The 21,784-nt window shown below is 42.1% G+C and overlaps 1 protein-coding gene across 10 annotated transcripts in view; it reads left to right on the top strand.

The window, feature by feature from the left end:
- The window catches only part of LOC135528211 (ankyrin repeat and SAM domain-containing protein 1A-like), a 118,239-nt gene that overhangs the window by 12,642 nt on the left and 83,813 nt on the right, over window positions 1–21,784 (top strand). The gene's annotated exons all lie outside the window — the stretch shown is intronic.

Here is a 21,784-nt window from a genome sequence, read left to right as displayed (position 1 = left end):
CTGTCATAGTTGTGGTGTACATATGATGAAAATTACAGGCCTCATCTTTTTAAGTGGGAGAACTTGCACAATTTGTGGCTGAATAAATACTTTTTTGCCCCACTTTACATCTTATGTGGTGTCTGTGGCCAACATCTAGCAGAGCAGAGAGGAAACACAGAGATACATGAGGAGAAACCTTGGGTCCTTGGCATCACTGGGAATTGCTGCTGCCTGGTTCGTACGGGTGGATTGTAGCTGAAACTAAACAGCAGCTTGCTATTTCAAATAAAATGCCGGTAGAGGATATAGCAAGGTTCTCTAACAGGTTGACCGCCACCCACCTATCAGTAGCTCATCAAACAATTCTAAAAATACATGCAAATTTCACGTTCCACCGCGAACTCATAAACAAGAATCAGACACCGCAAGCTCCCAGCTACTATATCATCAACTCAACATTGCAGTTAACACAGGAGTGGCATCATTTTTTAAACCTTTATTTAACTAGGCAAGTCAGTTAAGAACTAATTCTTATTTTCAATGACGGCCTAGGAACAGTAGGTTAACTGCCTTGTTCAGGAGTAGAATGACATATTTTTACCTTGTCAGCTCGGGGATTCGATCTAGCAACCTTTTGATTACTAGTCCAACGCTCTAACCACTAGGCTACCTGCCACCCCAATGTCAAAGTAGGCTTACTGTACAGTACTGTATATGATTTAAATCCATTATTCTGTACTGCAGCAGCAGTACAGAACCATCGCTAGATTGGCACATTAGATGTCACACTCAACAACCAATTTGTACTACACTTTACAAAATGTAATGTATTTTTGTGATTTAAGCATTGATATGGACTCAAAACATCTAATTTAGTTGTTTCTCTATGAACAATTGTAATTTTGAGTGAAAAACAAAAAATCTAAAACTAGGAAAAATAAAACTGGGAACCTAATGTGGATAAATATAAAACAGAATTTGGGGAAAATAACCTGGTTTTATAGGGCCCCCTTTAGTGTTGTTTCTTAACCATTATTTGATCAGGTACAGTGCATTCGGAAAGTATTCAGACCCCTTCATTTTCCCCCACATTTTGTTACATTACAGCTTTATTCTTAAATAAATTGTTTTCCTCATCAATTTACACACAATATCCCATAATGACAAAGTGAAAACAGGTTTTTAAAAATGTAAGCAAATTTATAATTAAAAAATATATATATTTACAGAAGTATTCAGACCCTCTGCTATGAGACTCAAAATTGAACTCTGGTGCATCCTGTTTCCATTGATCATCCTTGATGTTTCTACAACTTGATTAGAGTCCACCTCTGGTAAATTCAATTGATTGGACATGATTTGGAAAGGCACACACCTGTCTATATAAGGTCACACAGTTGACCGTTCATGTCAGAGCAAAATCCAAGCCATGAGGTTGAAGGAATTGTCTGCAGAGCTCAGAGACCGGATTGTGTCAAGGCACAGATCCTGGGACAGGTACCAAAACATTTCTGCAGCATTGAAGGTGTTTTTCAGTGGCAGGGATTGGGAGACTAGTCAGGATCGAGGGAAAGATGAACGGAGCAAAGTACAGAGAGATTCTTGATGAAAATCTGCCTCAGAGCACTCAGGACCTCCGACAGAAGGTGAACCTTCACCCAAACAAGACAAAGACCCTAAGCACACAGCCAAGGCAACGCAGGAGTGGCTTCGGGACAAGTCTCTGAATGTCCTTGAGTGGCCCAGCCAGAGCCCGGAGTTGAACCCGATCGAACATCTCTGGAGAGACCTGAAAATAACTCGGCAGAGACGCTCCCCAGCACTACTCTCTATTTTACACTAAAAACTCTGGGAAAGGTTGCAGGGGAGAAAAGTCGAATGCGCCTTTTTTGAAAGCTAGAGAGAAATAAATAGCTCGCAACACTTTTAAAAAACTTTTTTAGTCGCACTCATTCTAGAAAAGGTTGGATACCCCTGGGATATAGCATAGAGGGTGAGATTGGCAGGGCTGTGTAGTTACTGCCATGGCTTCTGTTGGGAAATCAGTGTGGGGTAAACGCCAGCCTGTTTGAGGGAAATGCTGAAAGAATTATTTTCTCACACCATCTGATCCTCCTCGTCTTTCAAATTCTGTATCTTTCTTTTCCATCTCTTTGGCACCAGTGTGTCTTCTTTTGGCCCATTAACATGCTCTGCTGTCAGAGCGGCGTGTGGCGTAAGCAGTTTATCCTCACCTCCTGCTGCATCACAGATGCTGTGTGAAACAGACGCTCACTGAGAGCTGTTCATGTGCCATGAAGACTCAATCATGCCACACAGCCATACACACAGGCTGAAATGATGGTAAAAAATATTCTGAATTAACTAGCTAAAGCTGTCAACTAACTGATTGCTAATGAGCTAAACCTAACAGGCTGCCACTGTCCATAACTATTATCTGCAGGGATTTTGCTCCTACTCCCTATCGACTGTAAGGTGTTGGTTACTATTTCTAGGCCAAGGATGTCTCTCTTGTCAAAATATATTTTCTTCGCCTCTAGAAATGTAATTGTGAGGGATTTTAGGACTGCTTGTTAAGTGAGAGCTTTGTTAGCTCTTGCTCTGGACGTTTCTTTTCTGTATGCAATATTGTGGTAATGAAATGTGTGCTTTCCAGGATAAATTGTGTGTTCCATCTATAAGGACCAATGACCACCAATATGTGAAGTTCATAGGAGCATGTCAAATGAAAGCTAATAGTCTCTCTATTTTTGAGAAATTAAGGCATATTTAAAATGTTCCACCATTTTTGCTCCTACAAATTTGGAATAAGCAAAGGTTTCTGTTTTTTGTCACACAGATGGAATAGATGTCTTTAGAAAACATCTACCAGAGAAGGTATTACAAATACATAAAAACATACTTGGATGCAATGTTGCCTCAATTTTTGGGGGGCACTGAGCGATTTCAGGTCTGCTGAGTGTAAACTTGAACATTGTAAAAATTCTGTGATAACTTCCGACGAGTTTACCTTGAACACTGAGGCTGTACTTACTTTATGTTAGTTTTAACAGTGGTCTAGTAGGCTACTCTGGCTATTTGATCTTAATGTAGGCCTACAAGAGTGGCCTCCTATCAAAAACAATGGAGCAAATGCATCCCATAACATTTTAACATGGAAATACAGTGACAAGAAAAAGTATGTGAACCCTTTGGAATTACCTGGATTTCTGCATAAATTGGACATAAAATTTGACCTGATCTTCATCTAAGTCACAACAATAGACAGTCTGCTTAAACGAATAACACACAAACTATTATACGTTTTCATGTCTTTATTGAACACACCGTGTAAACATTCAGTGTATGTTGGAAAGGTATGTGATCCCTTGGATTTAATAACTGGTTGACCCTCCTTTGACAGCAATAAACTCAACCAAATGTTTTTGGCAGGAAGATAGCCTTACATTCTCCTGCAAAATGTCTTGATAAACTCAAATTAATTTTTCTGTCGATGATAGCAAGCTGTCCAGGTCCTGAGGCTGCATAGCAGCCCCAAACCATGACGCTCCCTCCACTGTACTTGGAATGAGGTTTTGTTGTTGGTGTGCAGTGCCTTCTTTCCTCCACACATGGTGTTGTGTGTTCCTTCCAAACAATTCAACTGTAGTTTCATCTGTCCACAGAATATTTTGCCAGAAGCGCTGTGGAACATCCAGGTGCTCTTTTGCAAACTTCAGACGTGCAGCAATGGGTTTTTTTGGACAGCAGTGGCTTCTTCCGTGGTGTCCTCCCATGAACACCATTCTTGTTTAGTGTTTTACATATCGTAGATTCGTCAACAGAGATGTTAGCATGTTCCAGAGATTTCTGTAAGTCTTTAGCTCACACTCTAGGATTCTTCTTAACCTCATTGAGCATTCTGCACTGTGCTCTTGTAGTTATCTTTGCTGGTTGGCTAGGAGAGTAGCAACCGTGCTGAACTTTCTCCATTTATAGGCAATTTGTCTTACTGTGGACTGATAAACATCAAGGCTTTTAGAGATACTTTTGTAACCCTTTCCAGCTTTATGCAAGTCAACAATTCTTAATCTTAGGTCTTCTGAGATATCTTTTGTTCGAGGCATGGTTCACATCAGGCAATGCTTCTTGTGAATAGCAAACTCACATTTTGTGTGTGTTTTTTATAGGGCAGGGCAGTTGTAACCAACATCTCCAATCTCGTCTCATTGATTGGACTCCAGGTTAGCTGACTCCTGACTCCAATTAGCTTTTGGAGAAGTCATTAGCCTCGGGGTTTACATACTTTTTCCAACCTGCACTGTGACTGTTTAAATGATGTGTCCAAAATAGACAAGAAAAATACAGTCATTTGTGTGTTATTAGTTTAAGCAGACTGTGTTTGTCTATTGCTGTGACTAAGATGAAGATCAGATCACATTTTGACAAATGTATGCAGAAATCCAGGTAATTCCAAAGGGTCCAAATACTTTTCTTGCCACTGTAGCTGTTCTATCATTCAGCCTACAGTAGCAGCCAATGTGTGGTTTTCAATGTAGCCTACATTCCGTGAGACGTTTGAAAGAAAAACATGTAGAGCTTGACATTAACCTGTTCATCCACTTATCCCTAGTGGTACAGTGGTCTAAGGCACTGCATCTCAGTGAAAGAGGCGTCATTACAGTCCCTGGTTTGAATCCAGGCTGTATCACATCCGGACTTGATTGGGAGTCCCATAGGGCAGAGCACAATTGGCCCAGCGTCGTCTGGGTTGGCTGGGGTAGGCCATCATTGTAAATCAGTTTTGGGTGATGTCTGTGGCCAAAAATGCTTGATTTTTGCTGCAGCTTTTCTGAAATTATGCGATACATTTTGCAATGTTTGTTTTCATGTTAATTTCATATAAAGCAATACAAAGTCGTATGTGCTCAATTTTAGGATGATTTTATGCAGAATACAAAAACAATGAAACATTCACTCACTCACACACACCTCTCCTCTCCATCAGGCTTGTGGCTTTCTATAAATATGAGATGCATCTCCCATATGCACCTCCCATTCCTACTCTCTCTCTCCCTCTCGCAAAAAAAACCCCAAATAAATTCAAAGCTGATCACTTTCAATTTGAGGGTTGATATTTCTTTCGCATAAATTGTCTTCAAAATACTTGAATGTGATTTTTTTTTTGAAAGGGTCGTTAGGAAGATAAAGCACAGAAAACGTAAAAATAGAGTATTGTGGTTGATATGTATTTTTATAACGGTATTACAATTTTTTTTAAATCCAGAAAGATTGTGCTTTTGTGATCCGTATTAGGTTTTACAGAGTTTAAAATGGCAATTCTGACAGACTGGGAAGAGCAGAGTGCCGACCACCAAGAGTGCCGACCACCAAGAGTGCCGACCGCCAAGTTTAGCCAACCGCCAAGTTTAGCGGAGTAAAAGTTTCAGTAAAACACCACTCACCTTGATTCTTTCAGAGCTTGCCACAGTCTTCCCTGCTATTACTTTAGTCATGGTGATCTGCAGCTGCTGTGGGAACTGTTCTGACATTCTCATGTGCTTTGCTGATTCGAAGTGACTGTTGAATGTTGACCTTCTCATGTTTCCAAAATCATTTGGCTAATTGTTTAGCTGTTATTTTTGTTGGCAAATGAGATTGATTTCTGTTCATTGTACTGCCTGTCGGCCATCAACAATCACACATCTTCGCACGAGAATACACTAACAGGTCAGGGGGGAGAAACTTTTCTGATGTGTGGTTGGATTGGGCCATTTTCCACAGTAACAGTGCAGTAATTGGTCAAATTACAAACTCACTTTTGATTGAACACTTTTATGCACTAAAAGTGCAGGATTGGTCAAAATTGCGAGCTCTCGCATAATATATGCTCATTAGTTTATTCTGCATTGAATTATGCTATTGCAGAATCGCGTAATCCTGGAGGGACTGTTAAATGAGAATTTGATAACTAACTTGCCTAGTTTAAATAAAGATAAAATAAAAAAGGTGACTGAAAATGTTGTTGTGGTGTTTGATGCAAGAAACTACTTCACAAAATAAAATGCATCATTATTCCCATACCATTATTACAGAGAATTAGACAAGTCAAGCTACCCTCTGCCTATTGGCTACTTAGCTTCTTCAAGCCTGTCTCAAAATACAGCACTGCCCCTTTAAGACAAGAAAAGTTATTTACCTGATGCACTTTTTAAAGATGGCTAGAAATGCACATGTTTTTTGCTCTTGTGGGAAGCAATCACTCCCCCATTCCTGACTATACATTATCTATACCTGTGCTAATAACTCACTAACTAACTAGCAAAGGATATGAATAAATGTGCACAGGTCGGTACATGTAGCTCTCGCTTTGATCTGAAAACAAGCACATCTACTCATGACCACTCATGCTGCATACACAGTCCAGTTCAAAGTGAATGGCACAGTTCCATATATGGCAATGGTATATTTGCATATAGGCCTACTGCAGCTCAGTTTGGTTATGGCGCATTGGTCTGTTTAGAGTATGGACCTGAGTCCTGCCTGTCAATGCAATAGAATCCTACTCCGATGCGTTTTGCCTACAAAAAAATCTCTTAGTTAGTTTAGCATGGTTTGTTTTGTTTCGGTATGTTGCATTGATTCGATCAGCTTAGAGACAACATTGCTTACATGCCTTCTGTAAGTTTAAGAACCATTTCCTTCTGCTTAACAATTCTGTTACTAAAAACAAGCACACTATATGACCAAATGTATGTGGACACCTGCTCGTCGAACATCTCATTCCAAAAATCATGGGCATTAATATGGAGTTGGTCCCTCATTTGCTGCTATAACAGCCTCCACTCTTCTAGGTCGGCTTTCCATTAGATGTCGGAACATTGCTGCGGGGACTTGCTTCCATTCAGCTACGATCATTATTGAGATTGGGTACTGATATTGGGCGATTAAGCCTAGCTTGCAATCGGCCTTCCAATTCATCCCAAAGGTGTTTGATGGGGTTGAGGTCAGGGCTCTGTGCAGGCAGTCAAGTTCTTCCACACTGATCTTGACAAACCATTTCTGTATGGACATCGCTTTGTGCATGTGGGCATTGGAAAGGGCCTTTCCCAAACTGCCTGCATCCGTTTATGGTTCAGCGGTCAAACGACCTCCACTCATCACTGTCAAACACTCCCTGAAACACTTCAGCGAGCAGGCCTTTCTAATCGACCTGGCCGGGGTATCCTGGAAGGATATTGATCTCATCCCGTCAGTAGAGGATGCCTGGATATTTAAAAAAATGCCTTCTTAACCATCTTAAATAAATATGCCCCATTCAAGAAATTTAGAACCAGGAACAGATATAGCCCTTAGTTCTCCCCAGACCTGACTGCCCTTAACCAACACAAAAACATCCTATGGGGTTCTGCATTAGCATCGAACAGCCCCCGTGATATGCAGCTGTTCAGGGAAGCTAGAAACCATTATACACAGGCAGTTAGAGAAGCCAAGGCTAGCTTTTTCAAGCAGAAATTTGCTTCCTGCAACACTAACTCAAAAAAGTTCTGGGACACTGTAAAGTCCATGGAGAATAAGAACACCTCCTCCCAGCTGCCCACTGCACTGAAGATAGGAAACACTGTCACCACTGATAAATCCACCATAATTGAGAATTTCAATAAGCATTTTTCTACGGCTGGCCATGCTTTCCACCTGGCTACTCTACCCCGGTCAACAGCACTGCATCCCCACAGCAACTCGCCCAAGCCTTCCCCATTTCTCCTTCTCCCAAATCCGTTCAGCTGATGTTCTGAAAGAGCTGCAAAATCTGGACCCCTACAAATCAGCCGGGCTAGACAATCTGGACCCTTTCTTTCTAAAATTATCTGCCGAAATTGTTGCCACCCCTATTACCCCTAAAACCTGTCATTGAAATTGCAAAGTCATCGATGCAACATAAGGTTTCTATATTCTGTAAAAGCAATATTACATTACATTTGATCCCTAAAAAAATAAACAATATGAATTTCAAACCTAAGATATATGTAAAGTACTTTTGAGCGTTCAGGACGTTTGGCATTCTGAAACAATGGACTTTGACGTCAGTAGGGGTAACAGTCAAGCAACTAAAACATACACTGAGTGTACAAAATATTACAAACACCTCTTTCCATGACAAACTGACCAGGTGAAAGCTATGATCCCTTATTGACGTCACCTGTTAAATCCACTTCAATCAGTGTAGATGAAAGGCAGGAGGCAGGTTAAAGAAGTGTTTTTAAGCCTTGAGACAATTGAGACATGGATTGTGTATGTGTGCCACTCAGCATGAATGGGCAACACAAAAGATTTGTGCCTTTTGAATGGTGTATGATAGTAGGCCAGGCGCACCAGTTTGTGTGTGTAAAGAACTGCAACGCTGCTGGGTTTTTCACATTCAATAGTTTCCTGTGTGTATCAAGAATGGCCTTTGGGTTCTGGAGCATTCAGCCAACTTGAGACAACTGTGGGAAGCATTGGTGTCAACATGGGCCAGTATCACTGTGGAAAGCTTTCGACACCTTGTAGTCTAAGCTGTGACGAATTGAGGCTGTTCTGAGGGCAAAGGGGGGTTCAACTCAATATTAGGATGGTTAATGTTTTGTACACTGTGAATAGGTAGGCCATAGAAATTACTAGGAAAAGGGTATATATTCACATGGAATCAACAGTCCATTGCCTAATACCAGAATTTAAGATGGCCCTGCCTATTCATTAATATACAGTGCATTCGGAAAGTAGTCAGGCCCCTTAACTTTTTCCACATTTTGTTACGTTACAGCCTTATTCTAAAATGGATTAAATCGTTTTTTCACCTCATCAATCTACACACAATACACCATAATGACAAAGCAATAATAGGATATATAATTTTTTTGCTAATTTATAAAATAAAATGTATCACATTTACATAAGTATTCAGACCCTTTACTCAGTACTTTGTTGAAGCACCTTTGGCAGCAATTACAGCCTTACAAATCTTCTTGGTACACTACAAGCTTGGCGAAGCTGTATTTGGCGAGTTTCTCCCATTCTTCTCTGCAGATCCTCTCAAGCTCTGTCAGGTTGGATGAGGAGCATATCTGATAGTGATGGGGGGAAGTAGATAGTGTTACATATCAGAATCAGTGGTGCCTGGCAATGCTGATCCTGCTGTCTTTTACTATATATCATATTGTTTTGACAATATTTGCAGTATTATTATTTTGCTAGTTGGCTGTACCTGCACCAAAACACCAGTATTGTTCCTTAATAGCTTGTTCTCCATCAAAACTTTAATCAAAACTTTTTCTTCTTAAACTCTCATTTGTCTCTTTGTTAAGGGAAATATATTTCACAGCGTGGTTTAGATGGTACAATGATTCTGTACACTACATTTGCTTGTTTTGTCGCAAACTGAAATTAGGCGAACTTCATTTTGCAATCAGGAATAGCGATGGGTATCATTAAGATTTTAACGGTATTACTACTCTTACCGATACTGCTTATCGATCATGTACTTTTAACGGCATTACTACTCTTACCGATACTGCTTATCGATCATGTACTTTTAACGGCATTACTACTCTTACCGATACTGCTTATCGATCATGTACTTTTAACGGTATTACTACTCTTACCGATACTGCTTATCGATCATGTACTTTTAACAGCATTACTACTCTTACCGATACTGCTTATCGATCATGTACTTTTAACGGCATTACTACTCTTACCGATACTGCTTATCGATCATGTACTTTTAACAGCATTACTACTCTTACCGATACTGCTTATCGATCATGTACTTTTAACAGCATTACTACTCTTACCGATACTGCTTATCGATCATGTACTTTTAACGGCATTACTACTCTTACCGATACTGCTTATCGATCATGTACTTTTAACGGCATTACTACTCTTACCGATACTGCTTATCGATCATGTACTTTTAACGGCATTACTACTCTTACCGATACTGCTTATCGATCATGTACTTTTAACGGCATTACTACTCTTACCGATACTGCTTATCGATCATGTACTTTTAACGGTATTACTACTCTTACCGATACTGCTTATCGATCATGTACTTTTAACGGTATTTTTATCAGTTCTTTTATTTTTTACAAAACAAAACAAATTAAGAACAGAATTAACATTGCTTTATTTTCAGCAAAAGAAACAGCAATGTTTTGAACAAATCACTATTATAGACTCAGATGTTGTGATGATGGAAATGTAAAACAAATGAAATAAACACATTTTCAGTGTGTGTAGAGCAACACGGGTGGGGCATGCAGGTAGGCTGCAAAAGGACAAACAGTTCTTAACAGTTCCTCTGGAGAAAGATCAACATATATGTCTTCTCTGACAGAAGTCGGAACCTCTCCTGGCTTATTGTGTTCCCTGCAGTCGAAAATACCATCTCGCTAGGGGTGGAGGAGGCTTGAGCACAGAGGTAGCTTGTTGCAATGTTTGTGAGGAGGGGCAGAGTAGCTCTCTTCTCCCACCACCACATCACAGGATCTTCAGCCATGGGGATGGGAGGCAGGCCTTTGTAGAGCTCCACCTCTAGGTCAACACGCTCGCTCCCTGTCCTCCTCTGAGAACAGGTCCTCCAAGGCACTCCTTGTTTTGTACAATGGAGGGACTGTCTCCTCCATTTCCACTCCTTCTCCTTCAGACTCCTCCTCCTGTTGCTGGTGCTCTGTGTCTGTCTGCTCCGGCTCCTCTGACAGCACTGGTGTTGCTCCTGTCACATTGGCCTCAACAGTTGCCACCTGGGACAGGCTGAGGAAGGCGTCACTCAAAGGCCTCCCTTTAAATCTGGGGTCCATTGCTGTGGCCGCATGCAGGAAGGCTTGAAAGTCCTCATCCCGATAGCTCTCGGAGAGGTTCTCCCACACCTTTGATTGTTGCCACAGATTTTGCATCTTCATGCTTCACAGTGAAGCAAGTGCTCTTCCAGTTTTTGGAGGATGGGTATGATCTGTCCACAGGTGGCATTTTGTCCACATGACACACACAGTGTGGCTGTATAGAGGATTCTCATGAGCTGGACAAACTCCTCAGCCTTATGGAAGTTCTCGTCCTTTGGGCAGCCCAGATTGTCCTGGACCATCGTGGGTCCAAGGCTGCTGCTTGGATCGCTGGATACTGCTCCATGAATCTCTCTATCATTAGATTGAGTTCCATCTGGTCTTGACATCAAAGAAGAGTGAGTGTTGCGGAAGGCCTGAAACAACAACAACAACAACAACAAAAAACAAAATACATTTAATTACCGCACACTTGAATATTGAATTAAATAGTTAAATGTGGGAATTTCAAAATAATACTTTAATAGATCGAACTGGCTTCTTACCAAGGAGCTGCTGCTTTTCCTTCAATACTGAGTATCTCTTGAACCATACGACCACTGCTCTGATTCAGGCTGCCCATTTATCAATGGAAGTCATTTTGTAGATTTTCTGCACTGCCAGATTCAGTGTGTGTACAAAGCATCCTATTTTTAGGATGTGTAGCCTCTTGATGGCAACATCCATATTGCCAGCATTATCAACAGTCACAGCTATAATCTTGCTCGGCTCTGTCTCAAACTCTTCCAGAATGTCTGAGATCTCCTCTGCCACTACTTTGCCAGTTGTGATTTGTACGCTGCCCTGGTGTGGAGGACCTTCTGTTTTACACTGCCCTGGTGTGGAGGACCTTCTGTTTCACACTGCCCTGGTGTGGCGGACCTTCTGTTTCACACTGCCCTGGTGTGGAGGACCTTCTGTTTCACACTGCCCTGGTGTGGAGGACCTTCTGTTGTACACTGCCCTGATGTGGAGGACCTTCTGTTGTACACTGCCCTGATGAGGAGGACCTTCTGTTTTACACTGCCCTGGTGTGGAGGACCTTCTGTTGTTCACTGCCCTGATGAGGAGGACCTTCTGTTTCACACTGCCCTGATGAGGAGGACCTTCTGTTTCACACTGCCCTGGTGTGGAGGACCTTCTATTTTACACTGTCCTGGTGTAGAGGACCTTCTGTTGTACACTGCCCTGGTGTGGAGGACCTTCTGTTTCACACTGCCCTGGTGTGGAGGACCTTCTGTTTCACACTGCCCTGGTGTGGAGGACCTTCTGTTTTACACTGTCCTGGTGTAGAGGATCTTCTGTTGTACACTGCCCTGGTGTGGAGGACCTTCTGTTTCACACTGTCCTGGTGTAGAGGACCTTCTGTTTTACACTGTCCTGGCTTGTGTAGTGCACTGTAACAGCGAGAGAGTGGTCCTGACAGAGGCTGGTCCATCCGTCTGATGTGATGGCCAGCTTTGGCACGTCCTTCAGCCTAGGTGTCACATTGGCCTTTTCTACACCATACCAGGTAGGAATGAATGTGATATAGGTAACTCCTGGAGGGAGGGGTATATTTGGGGTTGAGTGCCTTGCTCATCTCCCTACAGTAAAAAAAAATGTTTTCATATGTTGAATTATCATGATTGAATTATTGTGTATTGAATTGTGGAGTGATGGGACTAATATACAACCCTTTTATACTACTATATCCTAAAAAATGTATACAGCTCAGTATATACTGACACTGTTACCTAAAGCCCTTGGACTCCACTGTTGCAAAGGAGTGTAGGCCTTTCACTATGAACTCGGTCACAGCTGGGTGGCACTCATTCACCCTCTCCTCAGTCATCCTCCCACTAGCTGCCATTGTGAAGGGGCTTTGGGCTTGTCTTTGGCTTGGACCAGCGGTATTTTAGAGAGGAATGGGTTGGTTTACTGTGGTTGCAACTGTAACAAAAAAGTAGCATAATCTTTAAATGGGTGAACACACCCATAGCTAAACCTTCAGCTGGCTTATGGTTCCTTTTGATCAGGAACCCATGTTCTCATAATTGGGTTAACTCTGTGTGTGGTCTCTAGGCTGCTAGCATACATACCTGACGTAGATCGGGCAACGAGAGATGAGCTACGAGCCACGCAGTCGAAATCTGTGCGCTTTCGATAGATGTTTGGACAGATTGCTTGTGTTTCCGCCCTTACAAGAAAAAGTCTTGTTGCACTTGTGGCAACGAGCATTGTCAGCATCGACTCTGGTGACTCTTTTGAACGTTTAGTTTGCTCTGCCATCGTCAATAATTAAGAGCAGGATATTTTGTGTGTGTGTGACACAGGCTCCCCGCCAGAGAGATCGCTCTTCTCGATTGGGTACAGTGAAAATGCATCAAAGACAAATGTCTTCATCTTATTGCAAATTAGAAATGGTTGGTGAGATAAAATGTGCAAGATAACGATTATGTAGCAATAATAAATAGGACGTTTATTTTCTTAAGTTCTCCAGTATGGAAAGCAGAACCAATAACGTCAGAGCTTATTGATACTACGGTCTTTTATTATTTAGCCCCTGGGCCCGTTTAATACCGGGTTTCAGTACCCATCCCTAATCAGCACTAATTTGAATGCATCTTTAACTTTATTAGCAGCAGGCCTATGTTTTGAGAAGTGGAAAATGTGTGCACCATAGCCATGGTGCTCAGTGGTCCCATCGTCTCTCGCTCGCTCTATCGTTCGCTCCGCTCTATCGCTCGCTCTATCGTTCGCTCCGCTCTATCGTTCGCTCCGCTCTATCGTTCGCTCCGCTCTATCGCTCGCTCTATCGTTCGCTCCGCTCTATTGCTCGCTCTATCGTTCGCTCCGCTCTATCGCTCCACTCTATTGCTCGCTCTATCGTTCGCTCCGCTCTATCGCTCCGCTCTATTGCTCGCTCCGCTCTATCGCTCCGCTCTATTGCTCGCTCTATCGTTCGCTCCGCTCTATCGCTCCGCTCTATTGCTCGCTCTATCGTTCGCTCCGCTCTATCGCTCGCTCCGCTCTATCGCTGTGCTGGACTGACCAATAATGGCTTGAATATTAATAGGTTAGTCTGAGGAGTTTTTTTTTGTAAAGGCGGAGACCATTTTCTCTAGTGCACTCTGGAACAACAGTACAACGAAGCCTAATCATTACAACAATTATTATAGGTGATGTTTTTTATATATAGTTGCACTGGTGCTCCTAATATAAAACGGCAAGTTGCACAGCAAAATATTTAGTAACATATGCGACTAAAATAGAGCCCTGTGTGAAGGGGGTCCGTGCGTGGCTTTTGATCATTTCTTGGGGTTTTACTAATTGGTAGGAAGAAGTTTGGTCCAAATCGAATGTTACGTACTATGATTATCTGACTCCTGTAAATTTAAATGGCTAATTTTAGCTGCAATCAATTAGCTTAATTTCTCCAAGATAACATTTTATTTCAACAAAATGTTTCAGTAATGCCGATCACCTGTTTCTAGCCACAGAAACAGTTTCAGAGCAATCTGAGATGGTGGGTGTCATGGCTTGTTGAAATGACATGGAACGACTCAGCCCTGACATGCGCAGTTGTCAGTCTTACCTCACGCTGCTGTACGCTACAGCTCTGACATCATTAAGTCAATGTGATTCAGTATAATCCACTGTGGGTGCTAGGACATTGGCAGGTAGAGAAGTGCCAGTCTCTCTCATGGGGACTGGAGACTGTACAGTACAGGTAGTGGACACGGTCTCTGAGAGGCTTGCTGAGCTACTGTTTGGCAAATGGCGCATCTGGTCTCAATGCCCGACCAGCAGCCATCCCTACGCTTCATTAAGCCCAATTGCCCTGGCAGTGCCCCCGCTATGCGCCAGGCACCACTGGACAGCCTGCCCTTGGGTACTGCTGCACTGCTAATCCCTAGCTGTGTGGTCGCACTGCTTAATTGGCCTGAGGACAAATCTGTTTATTTGACGCTGGGGCTCAGCCTCACCTGGTCTTTTCCACCCAGCGGCAATCAGGTCCCTAAAGTCCCAGGACTGCTGCTTTCCCCTTCCACTGCTCCACTTCACCTTGTCATGTTGTAATACTGTTGAAATGGAGTTGTTTTCACGTAGCTACTAACTTGAAAACCACCGGGTTGTTTGGCTCATAGTACTCATAGTACTCATAGTACTGTAGATGCTGCCGTAGTGGATCCGAAAGAGACAAAGACGAATGGCAAGAAGAGGGCAGCAACAGAGGCTAAAAAGTGACACAGAGGATAAAGGCAGAGAATGGGGTCCGTGAAGACGTCTTGGGCATCCATGAGTAGCTTCATCAGTCTTCTCCTTAAACACAAAGAATGTAAGAGAGAGTGAGAGGAATGGTATTATTATAATTTGTCCTTTTACTGGCCAAGCTTTGTGCAACGCGGCATTAAAGCCCCCAGAATCTCTTTCAGACTTCATCCTCATCAAGCTGATATTCCCTCAGGGATATTAGGGATTAGCTCTTTCCTTTCAAAGAGGAATTCTTAAGTCAGTTGCCATGCATCATACCCCTCCCCACTCCAACCAAATCAACTCCATTTTGTCCCCCCCCGCCTTGCTTCTTTAAGCTCTGACTGTCCCTCAGTCCAGTTGGTTCTGAATCGCTCTAGCTACAAGGGGATGGAGTGTATTGTCAAGTGCCACTAGCACTGACCCATGCCCCTGTTAAGATGCTCAGGGGAGGTGGTGAGCCTTACACTTTGAGGTGCGGTCGAAGGGCCTCTTTCTGCCACATTTTAGGCTATATTTCAACCTGCTTCCAGTCGGTGTCTGTCCTGCAATCTATAACAGCCTTTCCTGCTTGCAGTCAGACCTTGCATATACTTTATGTAAACATGCAGGCAGCACAACAAGACCAGAGCATTTTTCTAATTTGGTTATTCATTTTTTGCAGTAATCTGTTATATAAAATATTTTATTATCTGGGACAGCAACTAGCGAGCTGACATTTTAGTTTTTTCTTCCTCTAGGTTTTTGTGCGTATTATGTTCAGTGGGCATGAAACTGGAAATGTGCAAGTCCAGTGTCCTGTGCAGTACTCCTCACTACTTAGCTGAGGTGCTTGGGGGTGCTGGTCTGGAGGGATTTGCGTTGGATCTCTAGGGGATTTATTTCCCTTGGTAGAATAATATACTTCCCCACTGTAAGTGCCTTCAGAAAGTATTCACACCCCTTGACTTTTTACACATTTTTGTGTTACAGCCTTAATTTAAAATGGGATAAATGTTGATATTTTTTTGTCACTGTCCTACACACAATACCCCGTAATGTCAAAGTGAAATTCTCTTTTTAGAAATTATGTCTGACCCCATTTAGTCAACTGGTCAATTGTTTGGTCGATAGGCTGTTGGTCGACCGAGATTTGATTATTCCAGCAGTCGCAAATATATATATTTTTTATGGAACACGAGACACTCGTCTGATTCACGCCTGTCACAGTGGACTAATCCATTGCGGAGGCCGCGTGTTCTCATTGTGAGAATGGACACGTTGTTTGCGGACCGCACAACCTAGGCTACGCTTGTGTGGAAACATTGTAAAATAGGCCTTCCTGATTTACTTCTTATCCCTTGCGCAAATATCTACAGCTGTTTCTGTCTAGAGCTTGGGGAAACTCTTGAGTGCCCAGAATATTTTATACAATGTTGCAAGTTTGCTAGCAAGAGCTTCATGCCGACCATGTTGATAGTTGATACAGTGTTTCACGTTCCTTGCAGAGAGACCATGCATAGCCAATGTGATTTATGGGATATTTATTTTTATCAAGATATTTTCTACCTGCAGGCTGCAATGTTTTTATTTGTTGGATTTATGTAGGCTATTTTAGCCTATATAGTTGGTAATGGCAATAGAAGTTACTTTTATAATTTTTATAAACCACATGATGATGATTTTGAGATACTAATACTTTATTATAAATTAAATGAAACTTCCACGAAAATGTGCGCATGAAAAACATAACTGGCACGCAGATCGGTAGAAATGGTGAGATAATTTGGCACTCCAAATGGAAAAGGTTGCTGACCCGTAGTGTAGCCTATTACTGGCAGCTTCAGGAGCATAATGGCAGAATCTACAAAGGCCAGCAGCAAGGGGGAGGAGGAGGGTCGGGAACAGGTTTTTTCTTCTGGTTATCTTGATTTCTTTCTCCCTCTTGAGTCATTTGAGTGTCTTAATATCAGTGTGCTTAAAGCATAAAACAACTCATTAGCCTACATATAGGCTAGTTGATATTTTAAAAACACATAGGGAGTGTAAATATATGGGAAAATACACATTTTTAAAATGTCTGCCAATCGATTGTTTGAAAGAACAGTCGACTCTTGGTTGACCAACATTTTCTTTAGTCATGGACAGCCCTATTAGAAATGTTTATACATTTAAAATTTTAAGCTGAAATGTCTTGAGCCAATAAGTATTTAACCCATTTGTTATAGTAAGCCGAAACAATTTTATGAGTAAAAATGTGCTTAACAAGTCACATAATAAGTTGCATGGACTCCCTCTGTATGAAATAAGTATTTAACAGAATGTTTTGAATGACTACATCATCTCTGTACTCCACACATATGTAAGGGTCCCTCCAGTAGAGCAATGAATTTCAAAAACAGTTTAAACCACAAAGACCAGTAAGGTTTTCCAATGCCTAGCAAATAAGGGCACCTATTGGTAGATAAAATAAAAATACATTGAATACCCCTTTGATCATTGTGAGATTATTAATTACACTTTGGATGGTGTATCAATACACTCTGTCACTACAAAGATAAAGGTGTCCTTCCTAACGCCGTTGCCGGAGAAATAGGAAACCACTCAGGCCAATGGTGACTTTAAAACAGAGTTTAATGGCTGTGGTAGGAGATCAACAACATTGTAGTTACTCCACAGTACTAAACCTAACTGATGGAGTGAAAAGAAGGAAGCCTGTATAGAATAAATCATACTCCTGTTTGCAATAAGCCACTAAAGTAATACTGTCCTGAATACAAAGTGTTATAGTTGGGGCAAATCCAATACAACACATTAGTCAGTACCACGCCATATTTTCAAGCATAATGGTGGCTGCATCATGTCTTGTGTGGGCTTGTAATCAGTAAGGATTTGGGAGTTTTTCAGGATAAAAAAATAAACTAAATGGAGGTAAGCACAGGCAAAATCACTGGGAGATGAATTCACCTTTCAGCAGGACAATAACACAATCTACATTGGAGTTGCATACCAAGAAGACTGTGAATGTTCCTGACTGGCTGAGTTACAGTTTTGACTTAAATCTACTTGATAATCTATGGCAAGACCTGAAAATGGTTGTTTAGTAATGATCAACAAAACATTTGACAAAGCTTGAATAATTGTTAAAAGAATAGTGGGCAAATGTTACACAACCCAGGTGTGGAAAGCTCTTAGAGACTTACCACGAAAAAGTCACAATTGTAATTGCTGCCAAAGATGCTTATACAATGTATTGACTCATGGGTGTGAAAACTTATGTAAAAGAGACTTCTGTATTTCATTTCCAAAAATATACAACTTTCTCTCAACATGTTTTCACTTTGTTATTATGGGGTATTGTGTGTAGATGGTTGAAAAATGCATGTAATACATTTTGAATTCAGGCTGTAACACAACACAATGTGGAATAAGTCAAGGGGTATGAATACTTTCTGAAATCCCTCTATATCCACCTTGCTCCCTCTGCTAGTATAGCGCTAGCCTGTGCCGCAGACTGCGCCACTGATATCTTCCTCTCCTGCTGACTGTGAGATGCTTGTAGCAGGCCTATAGGTCCATACATGCCTGCAATTGGGGTTGATTAGGCAATGGTAAGGACTGCAACACTATAGAGGGAAGGGCTCATCTAAATAGTCTCTACTTCCTGGTGCAGAGCTTCGGCCTGTATTGTTCTGGAGGATAGAATGGAGAGACACTTATTTAATGAGACTTCTGCAGACTGCTCTCAGAGTTATTATGGGATATTTATTCTAGGGAGCAAAAGCGACAGTTACAGCCAAGTGACAAAAACGAGAGGGGCTCTTTGCCAGAGCGATGTCAGTGTGGAGCTGTGAAGGGATGAAGGGGGGCTTCCTGTTGTCTGTGCCCTCCTACTGCCTTGTGCCCCCCTCCTCTCCACAGGCAATGGTCATGTCATCATGTTGTCACCATCATCGCCCCATTCGTAAGGCCTTTCTGAGATTAAGCATCATGTCAGCACTGTACAGTGTGTGTTGCGTGCCCTCAGTTACTTTTTCAGGTTATGTGCGCATGTATGATATGGATTAATGTTGTGTGAACTCTGTTTCCCTTTTAATCTGGGTCAAATGTTAGATTAAATGTTAGTGTGGTGCAGCAGCAGCAGCATCATCATCATCCCTACTCTTGATACAATCCCTCTCTAGGTTCCACTTCAGCGTGCTGTCTTCTTGTGAGCCATCTCCTCATTTCTCTTCATGTGAGCCATCCCATCTCTCCTCTCTCAGACCATTGTTTTTCCAGTGCTGTGCTGGAATGTTCTTTTCACATGGTTCATTTAGAATGTTCTCACTGTGCAGTCACATCCCAGTGGTACTGTAGGCCCGATTTTGGCATGGCATTCTATCCTCACAGGACCCTGGCTTCCATTTGCCTGTTTAACTACTCTCTCTGTCTCTCTATCCGCTGCTTAAAAGAAACAAACCATCTCAGCTGACAGCTGAGTTCAGTTTTAAGTGGATGACAGATCTACAGCTATATACCATTTAAGCCTGTATATCCCCTAGCCCAGACCCTTCAATAAAAGCTCTCTAACCACATTTGATGCAGTGGCGGGAGACAAAGTGATCAAAGGGTGGGTTGATAATGCCGTTAATGGACTAATTATGCACATACCGAAATGAGGTAATTTTCAGATTGTGTTGCACAAATATTGGATAACTGGCTATTGCACTGCACTGAGGCTGAACAGAGATGTTTTATTATGATATAGTAGTGTTTTCCAGGGCTATGTAGGTAATGACTGAATTAAGATACTATGTTCCTTCCTGATAGGCCTATGTTTGCTCTAGGCAATCATGAGGAACTCAGTATGGTTTGCACTTGTATGTTTGTTGATGTAAAGGGGGCTTTGTGGGTGTGGCTGGGCTATGTGCTTGGTGGACACTGACCTGTGACACCAACCTGGCTGCCCTCCTGCTGTGTTAGTTTTTGTGTGTACATACTGTACCAACCCCCTCCCTCCTCCACTGCCGAGTGCTGCTGGCTTGGCCCATGCTTCCTCATTCCTTTCCCTCTCCCTCTCCCTCAGTCCTGTGGTACAATTCCTTAGGGAACGCCTCCCACCTGGGTTTGAGCTCAACTGGGCTGAGCTAGGCTGTGAACTAGAGGTCGACCAATTAATCGGAATGGCCGATTTTAATTAGGGGAGATTTCAAGTTTTCATAGCAATCGGAAATCTGTATTTTTTTTTACACCTTTATTTAATCATTATTTAACGAGGCAAGTCAGTTAAGAACACATTCTCATTTTCAATGACGGCCTAGGAACGGTGGGTTAACTGCCTCGTTCAGGGGCAGAACGACAGATTTTCAACTTGTCAGCTCGGGGAATCCAATCTTGCAACCTTACAGTTAACTAGTCCTACGCTATAACCACCTGCCTCTTGTTGCACTCCACAAGGAGACTGTCTGTTACGCGAATGCAGTAAGCCAAGGTAAGTTGCTAGCTAGCATTAAACTTATCTCATAAAAACAATCAATCAATCATACTCACTAGTTAACTACACATGGTTGATCATATTACTAGTTTATCTAGTGTGTCCTGCGTTGCATATAATCTGACTGAGCATACAAGTGGTGACTGAGCGGTGGTAGGCAGCCACAGGCTCGTAAGCATTCATACAAACAGCACTTTCGTGCGTTTTGCCAGCAGCTCTTCGTTGTGCATCAAGCATTGCGCTGTTTATGACTTCAAGCCTATCAACTCCCGAGATGATACTGGTGTAACCGATGTGAAATGGCTGGCTAGTTAGCGAGGTGCGCGCTAATAGCGTTTCAAACGTCACTCACTCTGAGACTTGGAGTGGTTGTTCCTCTTGCTCTGCATGGGTAACGCTGTTTCGAGGTAGGCTGTTGTCGTTGTGTTGCTGGTTCGAGCCCAGCGAGGAGGGGGATGGAAGTTATACTGTTACACTGGCAATACTAAAGTGCCTATAAGAACATCCAATAGTCAAAGGTTAATGAAATACAAATGGTATAGAGGGAAATAGTCCTATAATTCCTATAATAACTACAACCTAAAACTTCTTCCCTGGGATTATTGAAGACCTCATGTTAAAAGGAACCACCAGCTTTCATATGTTCTCATGTTCTAAGCAAGGAACTTAAATGTTAGCTTTCTTACATGGCACATATTCGACTTTTACGTTCTTCTCCAACACTTTGCTTTTGCATTATTTAAACCAAATTGAACATGTTTCATAATTTATTTGAGGCTATTTTATTGATGTATTATATTAAGATAAATAATTATTACAAATACATTTTTAAAAAATCGGCCGATTTAATCCGTATCCGCTTTTTTGGTCCTCCAATAATCGGCGTTGAAAAATCATAATCGGTCGACCTCTACTGTGAACCACGGCACACAACAATACAGCCTATAGGCCCTGGGACGTTATCAGTTTTATTCAGCCACACCCACCTAGTATTCCGAGCCCTGTATAGGCCCTCCCTCTGGCTGTGTGGGAATACACTCAGATCTCATTCAGCAGGGAGATAACATTGTGGATCGTACAGGTGACTGGCAAAATAAAGGAACCACTAACATCGTGTCTCAATAGGGCATTGGGCCGCCAGAACAGCTTCAATGCGCCTTGGCATAGATTCCACAAGTGTCTGGAACTGTTTTGGAGGAATTCCACACCATTCTTCCACGAGAAATTCCATGTTTTAGTGTTTTGTTGATGGTGGTGGAAAATGCTG

The sequence above is a fragment of the Oncorhynchus masou genome, chromosome 33 (genome assembly GCF_036934945.1).
Source record: "Oncorhynchus masou masou isolate Uvic2021 chromosome 33, UVic_Omas_1.1, whole genome shotgun sequence".
NCBI classification, from domain to species: domain Eukaryota; kingdom Metazoa; phylum Chordata; class Actinopteri; order Salmoniformes; family Salmonidae; genus Oncorhynchus; species Oncorhynchus masou.
This window is presented reverse-complemented; position numbering and strand designations above follow the sequence as displayed.